Source organism: Rhinolophus hipposideros (genome assembly GCF_964194185.1).
Source record: "Rhinolophus hipposideros genome assembly, chromosome: 22".
Taxonomy (NCBI): domain Eukaryota; kingdom Metazoa; phylum Chordata; class Mammalia; order Chiroptera; family Rhinolophidae; genus Rhinolophus; species Rhinolophus hipposideros.
Window position 1 is genome coordinate 19,185,340 of NC_138068.1, and position 13,142 is coordinate 19,198,481.

Here is a 13,142-nt window from a genome sequence, read left to right on the forward strand (position 1 = left end):
TAGGGGTACTGGACTGGGAAAAGCCACCTCCTCAGACCAGGAGAGCCTCCCAAGCTCTCTCTTTTTTTCACTCCTGGCCTTATATCAGAAACAAGTAGTGATGGCCTCTGGGCAGAATGTCATGGCCAAGGTGGCAGCAAGGGACAGACCTGCTGCCACCTCATCTCAAGGGCTGGGCTGGTTGCCCTGTTCTCCAGACACTGAATAAAGAGGAAAAGCATTTTCAGCCTGTCCCATACCATCACTCATCCCTGAGACCATCTTTTTTTTTTTAAACTTTTTAGTTTATTTTAAGTGTGTTTTTCCAGGACCCATCAGCTCCAAGGCAAGTAGTTATTTCAATCTAGTTGTGGAGGGCGCAGCTCACAGTGGCCCATGTGGGGATCAAACAGGCAATCTTGTTAAGAGCACCGCGCTCTACCAACTGAGCTAACCAGCCGACCCGTCTGAGGCCATCTTTTAATGGCTCTTCGCTCATTTGATGAGGGCTAGATTCCTGCCCTGACTGCCTCCATCTACGACCTCACTGGCCACCTGTGTGGCCTCATAGCAAACATCTTGTGTTGCCTTCTTCAAGGACTCCCAGGGCTTTAGTTCAGCAGGAACCCCAGCAAAGCCAGCCACTTAGTCCTTCTGGGACAGAAGGAGAAGATGAAGCGCACAAGAATACCAGTGTCTCCCTCTGATAAATGAGAACAAGGCTACCGCCTCAGGATTGTCATAAAACAAGATGGTATGTCTAGCACCAAACCTGGGAATATAATAGGGGCTCAGTAAATGTCTGCCCCCTTCCCAACAAGGAAAATATAATGATGGCAATGATGATTACTACCAATGTTGAGGGCCTACTATGTGCCAGGTGCTGGGTCTAGGTTTGCAGGGTTAGAGAAGGCAAGCATTATTATACCCATTTTGTTGATAAGGAAATCAAGGCTCAGAAGGGTCAAAAAATGTGCCAAACATCACAGAGCTGAGCAAGCGACAGAATCAGATCTCCACCCTCCAATTCCAGGCTGCTTCTCTATCTCCAGGAGATCTCTGATAACTACAATCATCCTTATTTCTTAGCTGGGGTGCCCAGCATAGCCCATTCTCTGCCCACACCCAGTGCTGGAAGATCCATGTCCAGCTGGATGGCTGTTCACAAGCTTTCAGGCCCAGATACTGGAGCAGCTGAGGATAGAAGTAGAGCGCAGAATCTTCGCCCTCCCAGGCCCCCAGGAGATGTCAAGGGCTCAGATGCAGTCCCTCCAATCTCTGCCACAGTTGCCTCCTCTCCTAGTGTGGCAAGCTGGCAACGAGCCCACCTGCGTCCGTATGTCTACATGCGCAGAGCAGCAGGGCTCATGAAGCCCCCACCATCGCCCCCAGGATCTCTGATCTCCCACACAGCGCCCTTCATACCTGTCCTACAGATGGGGACACTGAGGCCCAGGGAAGGGACAGGACTCAGTCAAGGACACATGAACAGACGTGATCTCAGACCTCCATCGTCTTTCTCCAGTGCTCATGACCCTAGAGCAGGGGCTCAGTGGGGGCAGGAGCCACAACACTTGTTCACTGCTGGGGCCCTAGCACCCACCTCAGGGCCTGGGCTGTAGTAATTTTCTCTCTTCACTTCCTCTTTGGGGAGGGGTATTGTGTCACCCACTTTCTCTGTCTCACCCAAAGAGCCTTGTACACAGTAGTCCCCAAATAAATATTACATTATTTCATTCATTCCATAACGATTTTATTGAGGACTTAATGTATGGCAGGCATTGTTCTGGGTGGTAGGACCACAGCAGTAAGAAGAAAAGACACAAATAAATGGACATTCCAATCCTCTTATGACACTGATTGGAACGAATCTTCCTGTTTCTCTACCCACTGTGAATGCCAAAAGGCTGGGGCCTGTCCTGTCACTGCCTCCAGGACTGTATACAGTGCCCAGAACACAATATATGCTTTCTGAATGAAAGTATGAGCGAGTGAATGCAGGTAGAGCGGTACAATAAAGGCAGTCATCATTTACTGAGAGGTGGCTCTATGCCAGATGCTAAATGGTTTACGTACATTAATTAACTCATAGAAACTTCCCAACAGCCTCTGTGAGTGGGCACTTCAAAGGGGATCCTGCTAGCCATTCTTTCCTTTTGCCTAATTAACAGAAGTGCCCAGTTAGAAGTAGTCACTTCAGCAGCTTCTCTTGAAAGGTGGCCACGTGACCGCATCTGGCAAATAAGATATAGGCAAAAGTCCACCGAGTGGGGCTTCTAAGAAATCTATTGTTTTCCTGATAAGAAGGACCGAGTCAGAGAGCATGCCATTTTTACTTTCTTTGTCCTGGAATTCAGATATAACATCTGGAGGTGGAGCTGCCATTTTGTAGCCATGAGAATGAAAGATGCATGGTAGGATGGCAGGGATCTGGGCCCTTGATCAATGGGCTTCTGTTGTTGCTCTGGCGCTGGACTGCCTGCCTCCGGAATCTTTGTTATATGAGAATAACCTCCTGGGTGTTTATATTACAATTATTTTTTTCTGTTGTTACATGCAGCCAAATGCAATTCCAACTGATCCGGTATTGTAACAAGTGAAGCTCAGAGAGGTCAAGTGATTCGCCCAAAGTCACACAGCAGGTGAACAGATCTGAAATTAGCCTCTGGGTCTAGTGTAGGCCGGTGTATCAGCCTGAGCTCACTCTACCACCTGTGTGCTGTCATTCCCACCTGCAGATTCAGGCTTTTCCTGACGAAGCCCCTCCCCACACCCAGCACTTGGCTTTCCTCTAAGACTCTTTCTGACTACTCTGAGGTCTCCTCTCTGAGAACTCCATCTCTGGCTACACACAGGTCCAGATCCTCCCTTCAAAACTTGCCTGTCTCAAGTCCCAGGATTCTGTTCAGACCCCGATCCAGTGAAGTGCTCTCTTTCCTCTCTGCTCACCCACCTCAACCTGGTCCACAGTCTCTCACTGACTGCCCCCAACAGTGAGCACAGCAGGCTCTCAATCCATCTTAGCAGATAGATCTCCTGCTTCCCATCTCTTCCCCATCTGGGAGGGTCCTGCACCCACCACCAGAATAACCTTCCTCAAGAGCAGTTCTGACTGAACCAGCATTCCAGGCCTCCAAGATCATGCTTCTGCCACCTTCCCATGGAATTCAAGGGAATTGCCTCTTGCTGTTCCCTCTGCCCCCCGCCCTTTCACCCCAATCAGCATTTGTAGGGGCAGCTCCAACTTCAGGTCACAGAAAGGACCCCTCAGACCACCCTGCCTTGAACAACTACCCCCACCCCGTGCCAACCCCTCCCTCAGCCTTTAGGTCTCTTTGAGCACAGCTGAGAATCTTGTTAATTCACTGTTTGCATGTTTGTCATCTACACACCGCCCCCCCCCCACACACACACACGCACCAGAACCAGTGCTTCTTGAGGGCAGGAAGCAAACCTATCTTTTCCACCAGTTCCCCCAGCACCTGGCATGAGGCCTCGTGCACAGACTCAATCAGGAGGTGCTGAATGAAGCTCAAACTCGCTTCCTGCTCCTTCCCGCGCCTTCTCGCCACCCACTTTCTACTCCAGCCAAACAGAACTACTCAAGCTTCCCCGAACCCTCCTATCGCAGCCGGTGCCCAGAGTCTCCCCCAACTCTGCCTCCAGCCAGGCATTCCTCTCCCTTCCGTCCATCAAAACCAAGCTGTTCTGTGTTTCATGTGCTCGGGATGTGACTTAGATCTCAGCATCAACAGAATTCAAGCAGATGGGCATTCCAGACTCTGGCGGGGGTGAATGGAACTTTGGGACAGAGAGAGCATGGTGTGTGTGTGTGTGTGTGTCTCGGGGGGACTGGCCACCTACACTCTACCCTGGACATGGCAGCCCCTGTATGCCCTTATTCTTGCATTTCTGCCTCTGGTTACCCCTACTTGAGCTGATTCTGAAAGGCTCCAGTAGTCCCTAAGTAGCCACAGCTGCAAGAAAGCAGAAGAGGAAACAAAACTAATATTTACTGAGCTTCTGTTATGTACCAGCCATTGTTCTTGGCCAAATAATACCAATGACAGTGATGACGATGGTAGGAAGAGTGGCTAGTCTTGGCTGAGCACTTAGCGTGAGCCTGACACCACCCTAAGGGCCTTTAATCAGACAGGTCCTATTATTATCGTCCTCATTTTACAGATGAAGAAAAAGAGGCTCAGAGAGATGGAGACACCTGCCCAAGGTCACAGAGACATAAGCAGTCTTGGACTCGGGTCTCTAATTCAAAACCTACTCCTCTTCCAAGTTGAGCTGGGCAACTCCCAGGTATCTTGGGGGGGTGGGCAGGAGGCACTGCTTGTCTTGTAAACTCCTCCTGCCTCTGAGTGCAAAGCTGGAAGCCACAACTCCCCGACCAGGGGCTCTCCTGAGGGCAGTCTGAGCTGATAGGACTTACCCCCATCTGCAAGGCTGAAGGACAGTGCTCCAGGCCCCCAGAGAACCGGGCCTGAGGAGTCGCGGGCTGGACGGAAGGCAGTGAGCTTGGGCTCTGCTTCCCCAGTAAGGCTGAAGATTTTCCCAACAGCCAGGGCCAAATTTATCTGCCAATCCCCCGAAGAGCTGATTCCAGCGTCTGTCTGGAAATGTCAGCCCGTGTGGTTGGAGGAACGTGGGGAGAGTTTTCCTCTAAATAGCAGGAAGCATATGGCAGGCGGATGGCACCCGCCACCCCAACTTGCCAGCTCTCGCTCAAGCGGAGCTAAAAGGGGCCCAGAGGGTCTGGAATTCCTACCACCTCTGGGGGAGGGGGCAGGGTTGGAGACAGAGACAGTGGCAATAACAAGGGCAGAGAGTGGGTGCTGAAAGGCAGGCAGGCAGGCAGGAGCACCGGACTGACAATCAACCTGTGGCAACTCAGATGAAAGTGACACACCCAAGAATTTAGCATAGTATCAACAACTGTAATGACTGTCAGTCGTCATGCAGGGAGCACTTTACTATGTGACAAGTGTGGGTTAAGCATTTTATTTGGATGATTTCACTTAAACTTTGCAACCGGCTCTTAGGGGCTGCTATTTCCCCCATGTTACAGATGAGGAAACAGGCTCAGAGACGGAAAAACATGAAATCAGACTCTCTGGGCTAGAAAGGACCTTTCAGATCCTCAGCTGAATCACAAATACTCTACAGACTTTTCTGTCAAGGTGTGGTGCAGCTGTTTCTTGAATACACCCAGTGATGGAGAGCTCACTACCACCAGTTAGCCCACATGTGGGGAGCATCTCCTAGTCTAAGATGGAATCGCTTTCCCCAAAACTTTTCCCCCAGGTCTGAGTGACAGACCCAGAACCTGCCTTCCCCCACAGAGACAGAAAGACAGGGAGCAAGGCCCCTCGAGGTCCCTGGTTTTCCCTCCGCAGGTGACACAGCCCAGTTCCCTTGGCCACCTCTGTACCTCTGCCCATGGTAACCAATGCAGCCCCTAGTCACTTATTGTGTGCCAGGCACCATGCAAAGCCTGCCCCATACATATCCTCCTCCAATCCTCCCCTCAATCCCTAAGGAGGCTCTGTCATCACCCCATTTTACAGAGGAGCAAACAGGCACCATGAAGGGAAGAGACTTGCCCCAGACCTTGGGCGGGACTGTGGGAACATTGGCGGTCTCACTGGGCCGCTGTTCTAAGTCTCACAACAGCTGAAGAGGTCCCTGCTGGCCCCACCTGGGGACGCTCTCACTGCCACTTGACCCATCTTTTGCCAGGATTCACTTTGACACTGGTCCACAGAACCCCCAAACCCCCACCAGCCCCTCTAGGATCAAACTTAACCTTCTTTCCCCCTCTGCAGCTTCCACTAAGTCCCCAAGTCCTACGAAATCTCCCCTTTAAACACTTCAGCGCCACCCTCATGGTCCTGCTCTGCCCGCTGTCACCCCCAACTGTCCCCAGCCCAATGTGAGGACCTTTCTAACACCCAGACCTGCCCTACCCTGGGCTCCCTCCGACCCTAAAAATCAATGCAAATTCCTCGGCCCCATCTTGAGGCTTTCCAAGCTGTGGCCTGAGCTGAACTCTCCAGCTTCCCTCCCTGACAAACCCTCACGTCCATGGCCTAAACGCTTAGAGGGAGGCAGGTGAGATCTTTGCCTAGCCCAGGTCCTCTACCTGATTCACACTTCACAGTTGTTTCTCCTGAGGAACCCCTCTTCATCCTTCAAGACTCTGCTCCGAGGGCCAGAATCAATTGGTCTGGCTCCAGACATCCCCGAGTGATTGGCACCCCCCGATTTGCCATGTATCACTTGCACCTCTCTCCTTGGCTGAAGTGTGAACTCCCCCTGGGAGGGGCTACTCTAATGCTTCTCTGTAGCACAGGGCCTGTTTGTGGAGTGTGAGAATGAATGATTAAATGGGGACCCTGGGGCACCATGAAGTATTAGAGACAATCCATAAAGCATGGCTCGTGCATGTCACAGCTTCGATGTATCAGAAACAAAAAGTGTTGCTGTCAAAATAAATAGTCACAATACATTTGATTAATGAGGAATTGCTGGCTGCCTCCAAATTTAGAAGGGCATCAGGGGACAATCTGGGCTGTTTGGAGCGTCCATGAAAAAAGCTGTCCCAGTCTGAGTAGATGAAGTAACCAGGGCTCACCTGAAGGGTGGAAGGAGGCCAGCAGGCGGGGGGAGAGGGGTAGAAGAGACGGGGCCCACGTTCCAGACCTGCCTCTAACTTGCTCTGGGTTGTTGCATAGGGGGCGTGGCCTCTCTGAACTTCCGTTTCTTGTTTGTAAAATGCAAAGGGCATTTGGAAAACTGATGGAGGCAGATGTGTGTCCGTCCAAAGGCCTCAGCACTCCCTCTGCTGTCAGGTCGTTAAGCTTCTTCCCACACACCTGCCCACCCTTCTCCAGTCAAGCTCCCAGCAGGGTATGCAGACACCCAGGGCTCCCCGGTCTTGGGACCCTCTGACCTGAAAATGCAGGCCCCTGCTAGCCCTCCTCGCAGGTCATTTGGGAGAGAGACCTTAGTGGCAGGTGTGTGGGAAGTATTCTAGGTGTGCCTCAGGCAGTGACAAGATTATGGACTTGATCCTGTGAAGGAGCTTTCTAACCAGAGGTGGAGGGAATAGAGAGTGAGCCCCCCATCTCGAGGCATGCAAGCGGTGGCTGACATCTCGGGACCAGGAATTCTGACCCAGGGTGGAAAAGAATTTAGAGCAGTCGATATGGAAGACCCCCTTGAGGGACCACTGGGTCTCTTCTCTCCTTCCCCACGTGGGACCTTGACCTGACCCCTCCAAGGTTGGGCTCTCAGTACCAGCCAGATTGAGCTTGCTCACACTTCTCTCCTCCCACAATATCCCACAGATTCCCCACGGTCTTCAAGATCAAGTCCAAGCTCTTCTTCTGGCCTTCAAGGCCCCTGTGGTCTGAGCCTGCTGCTGTGTATCCACTGGTTGTGCCCCCTACCACCTGCCTCGGGGCCCTTGACATGTTTCTCCTTCCTGTGCTCTTCTTGACTACTCAGCTTAGGTGTCACCTTCTCCAGGAAGCCTTCCTTGCTCCCATGCTGGCCTTGTGTTCCCTCAGCCGCTGTATGCACACCCACATCTGTGGGGAATCATCTGTGGGATCCTCTCACTCTCCCCAGAACTGCAAGACCCTTGGGGGCCAGTACAGCTCCCTCTCAGGCCCAGCACAGGCCCTGACAGAGAGAACGATGTCTGTTGAGCCTGACTGGCACTTCAGAGATTCTGATATCCTGATTTTAAGTCTCAAGCTGCCTCAGTGAGCTTCTGACTATAAGATCTGGACTCAGCACTCCTTTCATGAGTTGCACTGTTTTTTATGATTATGAAAGTCATGTATCTTGGGAAATTCAGGTTAATACAGGATGGGGAGTTTGCTGTGTTTGGCCACTGTTTAGCCTACGTTTGGGCCCCAACCTACATTTTTGTTTTTGTTTGGGGGAGCTACCTTTTCCCTCTCCACTGGTGACGTTCCAGTGGTGTTGACTCCATCCCCAGCTGGGGGCACGGGCAGTGCGTAGGTCCAGGCTGCCAACCACAGCCATGGAGTGAGGGGTGGGCACACCCACAAATGTGGCCAATCAATGCAGGACTTCGTTCCAGGACTTGTGTTTGAGCTATCTGGGAGGAAGTCTGCATATTTCCCTGGACAGGCATCTTAGCTCCTGTACGAGAGAGCCCTGTAAAAACATGGGAACAACCCAGAGGAACAGGGCTGAAAAGGGTGAGAGAAATTGGGTCCTGGTGACAGTGTCTGAGGCCCTGGAGCCAGCTGAGCCTGAAGCTATCACTTCTGGACATTACACTTCTAAGCCAATCAATTTCATTTCTGTTTAAGCCAGTGTGGGCTAGGTTTTCTGTCACTTGTACGTGAAAAGCACCTGAATGATACAAGCATATCTCACCATCCCGAGGAAACCCCTCCGAACAGTGTGATGGTGGTTCTGGGTGTTTCTCTGGGCAGAAGCATGCATATGTTTATATAGTTCTCCTAACAAAAATGAGATCATACAATATACACCATTTTGTAACCTCCTATTTTTTCCCCTCAACAATGCACCACGGACGTGTTTCCATGTCAACAGTATAGATCCACGGCACTGTTTCCACAGCCACTGAGAACACCATTGTCTGGCTGGACCGCAATTTATTGAACCATCTCTTGCTCATAGATAATTGGGCAGTTTCTAATTTATTACTGTCATCAAGAAAGTGCAGTGAACTTACTTGTAAAATGCATATGTTTGCTCTTGCTGGATTATTTACGACTAAGATTCCAAGAGTTTGACTTCACGAGTGTATGTTTCTCTGCCTGAGATTTCAGATTCTCTCAGTGTCTGTGAGGTAGTATGTCTTTTTCCCGGAAAGTTTAGTGGTTATCAAAAACAAGCAAATCCAGGGCCAGGGGGTCCCCATAACAGCATCTCTGGTGAGAGGGCTCATTAGCAACGCGAGTCAGTTGGTGGGGAAGTAGCTGGGGCTCGGGGTGGGGGCAGTCCTGGCCTGGGGTCCAGCGGCCGTGTACACCCAGCTGACCTGTCCAGCTCCCTGGGCCTCATCCTCCAACTGGATGTGACTCTCAGTAATTAAGAGGAGAGGCAAGCCTGGGGGACAAGTCAGCACGGAGAGCCCAGGCGGGACACGAGAGCACACAGTAGGTGTCACCTCTGGCGGTCACGGTGAGAACAGCAGCAGCTACTGGTGACACAACACTGATGGTTCTAGCCCTCTACAGGTGTTAACTCACTAAAGCCCCAAAACCACCCTCGGACGCTATTCTTGTCTCTGTTTCACAGAAGGGAAAACTCAGACTCAGAGAGGGCGAGTGACTTGTCCCAGGTCACACAGCCAAGAAGTGCTACCATTGAGGTATGCGGATTCCTCAGCTCACACTTTATCCCACTTTACTGAAGGAGGTAGCAGGAGAGGAGAGCCGCCCCAGGCAGGACTGTGGAAGTCCTAAAACTCCTGTTCGTTCTCCCAGGTCCTAACACTCAGGAAAGACTCCAAACCCAGAAAGGTATAAAGAAGACGACACTGATCTCCCATGCCCTGACCCCCAGAAGAAACCACTGTGAACGGTTTTCAGAAACACACACTGTTCTTACAAAAATGATGTCATGCCTCCTCTGCTGTTTTATAACCTCTCCCTTTTCAACTCTACAACACACTATGAAGTTCTTTCTGCAACGGGAAATTTAGACCATGGCCCCATTTCCAACAGCTGCAGTGGGTGCCACTGTATGGCTGCAGTAAATGGATTTAACTAGGCCCCTGGTGACAGCCAAATGGGTTCCCGATTGTCCTTCTACTTATCAATAATGCAACCGTGAACACTCTCCAGCATGGCTGGATCCCTGTCCTCTTTCAGGTCCCAGCTCAAATGCCACCTTCTTAGAGAAGCTATCTCAGACCGTTCCCTAGCATACAGGTTCCCCTACCCCGTTAGTTTTTATAACGTCCCCATGCTCATTTCCTTCACTGCACTGATGGAGTCTCTCCTTATTCCGTTTATTTATTTGGGTGGTTGTTTAATATTTGTCTCTCCCCAAGGCCATGTGCTCTCTGAGGGGCAGACAGCAGGGATTAGCACTCAATAAATGTCCTGGGAATGCAGGAATGCCTCTGGGACTGGTGCTGTTTGCAGAGCAGACGCCCCTGCTTCAGGGCTTGGAGACACCTCTGCATGCCACCATCCCCAGTGCCAGCTCAGGGACCCACAGATCTGCCTTAAAACTTGATTCCAGTCATGGATTGCTTGGAGCTTCCGTGCCAGGTGCCTGTCCTGACAGAAACCCAGCACCGAGCAGTGCTTGCTGAACACAGGAGACAGGGCACTGGAGACTGGGAGAGCTGGCAGAGCAGCTCCACCACTCGCTGGCTGTGTGGCCTGGGGCCAGTCGCTTCCTCTCTCAAGGCCTTAGTCCCCTCATCTGTAAAATGGGGCCAGTACCACTGATCTCACAGGGTTGTTCTGAAGACTAAGGAAGATAATGGCTGTGTTTAGCACATAGTAGGTCCTCAGGAAACGGCAGTTCGGCCTCACATGCAGTTAATTCAGAGGCTGGGTTTGATCATCTCACCTTGAATGATTCCTGGCCGCCTCCCCTGGCCTCCTCCACAGGCCTGTCCCATTCCTATCCTTTAACATTTGCTAAATGGCAAAATGCTTTGCTCTGACCCCTTGTCTCATCCACTGCCTCTGCCCACAGAAACCTTCCTGGCTTCCCAAACCTTAAGAATGCAAGAGCCACTGACACGTGTCTCAGGAACAAATGGAGGAACCCCTGCCCTTTGGGGGGAATTTCCTGGCCCCTAATCCTCCAACATGGGGCAGTGATACCAGCCTGAGTCAGCCTGTTTAGCTTCTCATCTCATCTCCCCCACCTGAGCACTCTTTGAACGCATGGCAAATAACTTTACCTCTCTAAGTCTCACTTTCCTCTTCTGTAAAGTGGGAAGAATAAAATCCATGAGGATTCAATGAGATAAGCTGAAATGCTTAGCAAGAGCCTGGCCTTTAGTATATGCTCAATAAATATGAACTATTATTGTTATAATTGCTTTTCAGCCTTTTTCCTGTGAAACATAATACATAGAGGAAAGTACATAAAACAAAAATGTTTACTGCAATAAACTATCACAAAACAAAGAGTTGTGTAACCACCACCTGGGCCAATGAAAAGAACACTGCCAGCCTCTTAGGAACCTTCCCTGCCCCTCCCAATCATAACCTCTTTCCTTCACAAAGGTAATGCTTTTCGGACTTTTATAGTACTGCTACTATTATTAATAATAGTCAGCAAGTGAAAAGAAATAAGAGTGTGGCTACCTTGCCCCGACCCAGACAGGCTCCCGGACCCCGGTCTGTCTCTGCCCTGTGCACAGAGACTCCCCGTCCAATTTCCGGACTTCGGCTATGGCTGTTCTTTAAATAACCAGCTTGTTAGCAAAATAGCAGCAGTAACACCTCCCTCGCTGCCACTAGTCCTCCATCTTTCTGTGCAACGCTGACGGCTGCTCTTCCAGCTCCTGCCAAGGAATCCCGTTCTATGTCACTCAGCCACACATGCCAGGGGCTGCCAGCTACGCTGTGTTCTCAGTGGCCATCGCCTTCCCGTCTGGCTGTGCCCTGGCCTGGGGCTGAGGGGGTAAGGTGGGCACTGAATGGCAGTCATTTTCAGGAAAGACTGGGAAGTTGACGGCTGAGTCCTCTCCCCCAGACCCAGAGCGCCACCTCCCCATCAGCCTCCCACAGGGTCATCAGGAGTTTAACTGAGACGATGAAGACGAGGAAGCGCTTAGTACAATGCGAAGCACATAACGATTGCTCAAGAAATGCTCGCAGTTATTCAGGTTGCTCCTGTTACATATTTAGTCTCTGGGGAGGACAGGCTCCCCGAGGAGGACAGGACGCAGGGACGAGGACACAACCAGGAGTTTGCAAAGGATTAAATCCCACAGACACAGTTTTTAAACCGAGATGTCCTCATCACTTCTTTTCCTGCGAAAGCTTCTCAGCCAAATGCGATTGCTGTCTACGGTCCCTACGACAAGCCAGGGGACAGACCAGGGGAGCTGGGCTGGGGGCAGCTCATGAACGGCTCTTTTCACGGTTCTTAATGATAAGGCTGGCACCACGAGTGTGTGGCTCCTCGTTCTTGAAAAAGCACTTCTACGTTCATTATCTACAACGAACGGAGTTCATGGGGTTTTTCTTATCCTTGACATTTGCATATTATACATATTCACGAGTCTTTTCCCTTCTCATAATCATCCCATCAGGGAGGCTGGGCACTGTTGGCAGATGAGAGAATCGAGACGCGAGGGGCTGGCCACCCTGCTGAAGGCCCGAGCTGACCGCACGCTCTGGGGTCCTCTGGGGTCCGCAGGGACCAGCAGCTAAAAAGCCCCTGAGTAGCTCATGGGTCCTAATGCAGTCTGGGTGGAGGGAGGTGACAGTGCCTTTCCTCTTCTCCTTCCTTCCTTCCTCTCACAACTATTTACCGTGTGCCCACTATATGCCAGGCACCGTGCCAGCTGCTGGCTGTCCAGTGGGGGGATGGAGCAGTTATTACTCACCTGTGGGGAGCTAAGGCCACCTGAGGAGGCCTTAGCTCCCCACAGGTGAGAAATAACTGATCGTAAACCAACGGTGCCATGTAGCGCTGAGTACGTGCTGGGTGACGCTGGGCAAGCCGCTTGAGCCCCTCGGCTTCCTTGTCCGTGAACTAGACTCGTCATGCCTGCACGGCCCCGGGAGGGGGCAGTCGGATGAGATGCAGGAACAAGGTGAGTGTCAGGCACCACGCTGGCACCGAGTGGGGGCATGCCGTTAGGATGATAGCTGGGGGGAATATGATGGGATCAGGTTTGGGGTGGTGTGAGCAGGGACGGGCTGCAGAATCCTCAGATGGGTGGTCAGGGATGCTGATGGGCCCTGTACCTTATACCACGTTGGCATTAGGCCAGGTGGGAACTAGAAGAGTATGAGTGGGGCAGGCTGGAGGGGCAGGAACAACAGGGTTCCCCCAGATTCAGGAACTCTGATGGCCTCACCTGAGCCCCAGCATGACTCACCACTCCCCTTCCCTTCCTGAGCCTCTGTCACCAGCTGCCCCAGCTTCTTGGGGATGGCAAGGGC

General features: G+C 51.6%; 1 protein-coding gene across 4 annotated transcripts in view; it reads right to left on the reverse strand.

Moving 5' to 3' along the window:
* Window positions 1-13,142, reverse strand: part of DLGAP4 (DLG associated protein 4) — a 190,548-nt gene that overhangs the window by 123,011 nt on the left and 54,395 nt on the right. The window lies entirely within an intron of this gene.